Genomic DNA, 1,702 nt, shown 5'->3' on the forward strand with positions numbered 1-1,702 from the left:
TCTATCTATCTATCTATCTATCTATCTATCTATCTATCTATCTATCTATCTATCTGTACATAATATATCTGTATTTCTAAGAGTGTATCCTTTCTATTCCAATGTTTATGGTTGGTGGACAGATACATCTCGTAAAACCTGTTGTGTCATAGTCCAGAATTCCACACGATTTGATTGTGTGCCATACGTAATTTAAAAGTTACCAGTTTCTTCAACCCCCCCCCCCCCCCCCCCCCCCCCCCCCCCGAGCTGCAAAGCGGGGAGGAAAAGATAGGATGAAGGGGGGGGAGGGAGGAGGTATGTCACAGTTTGTGAACGACATGTCAGTCTCTCGTCAGAAGAGAGTCCCACAAGGCACACGATAAACCAGATACGTTAATAATAATAGTGCTTCCGTCAATGTGTGACGATGACCAATGCATCTGCAGAGTTGAATATTTAAAAAAAATTATATTATTATAAACGAAGTAGAAGAATTAATTAAAGATTAAGATGATTTGTGATTCTGCTATGGCCAGTGGAGACCAATTACGGAAGAAAAAAGTTTGCCACATGTTTTAGCATTCAAAAGCTCCACTACCACCTGTGGGTGTGCTTCGCTTGGAGGCTTCTCCCTTGGTTTCAGATATACGAGTACTTCTCACTGGAGTCACGGGGTTGATCCGCGGTTGATATGGATGTATGTCCTCTCTCAGTTTGAGTTGTTTGGAGTTCTTGAGAAGAGCTTTTCAACAGGTTTTATAGCGTGTTCTATCTAAAAAGGACATTGGAATGGTATCAAAACCTACTTAAAATAAGAACAAAAAACCCAACACCTTTAAAAGTTTTGTGTGAATCTAGCATTTAAAATACAGGAAAAACGTAAAATGACGCACATTTTTCTTTTAAAGAAGGGACCCAAATTATATTAATTGTTTTGTTTGGGTGTTTTCATTTCCATACACACACACACACACACACACACACACACACACACACACACACACACACACACGAGAATATTATGTATCACTAATTTTATCATTTTTATGATGTCCCATATCAGAGAAGCAGATCTTTTAGAAAGCTTTAAGTGTTCTTCTCCGTGTTCTGTGACTTGCCGAGTCCCGTTTTCCGGCTGTGCCATTTCCTACGTGTTTATTTTTAAATGTCATGTCAAAGGAATTTCCTATAAAAATCCTTTAAGACACGAACTGCTTGTTTTGCATTAAGATGACCCCAGCAACTCGTCGAAGTTGTTTAATTATTTTCAGTCAAGTAAATGTCCTGTCAAAGCATTCATTATTTGTACGGAGTAATGATCGTTTGCTAGCATAAGTCAATAATTGCTAGCATTAACGAATGGTAATCAAAGTAACTTCTTTTTAGTTTGGTAAGAGTTTTACGGCGCTCATAACTGTATAAGGTCATATGAACGCACGACCCAAATAGCTTGTTAAAGTGGTTTGCGGTGTGAAAGATTAAAGATTAGTGCATGGTGTGGTCACCACCTATTGTGCTTTGAGACTTAAATCTGACGTAATTAATCTGATAGCGGCGACTGTGGTGTAGAAGTTAGGCACTTTAGTGCTGCACGCAAGAGACCTGATTTAGATTCCGAGTGGAGAGAAAATGTCTGTCGAGTATCTCGGTCCATCAGATGTTGAGTCTATATGAGTTAATCTGAGCTGGTTTTGAAATCCCAAGAGATTTCTCTCCCCCC

The sequence above is a fragment of the Aplysia californica genome, unplaced genomic scaffold, assembly GCF_000002075.1.
Source record: "Aplysia californica isolate F4 #8 unplaced genomic scaffold, AplCal3.0 scaffold00118, whole genome shotgun sequence".
In the NCBI taxonomy this organism is placed as follows: domain Eukaryota; kingdom Metazoa; phylum Mollusca; class Gastropoda; order Aplysiida; family Aplysiidae; genus Aplysia; species Aplysia californica.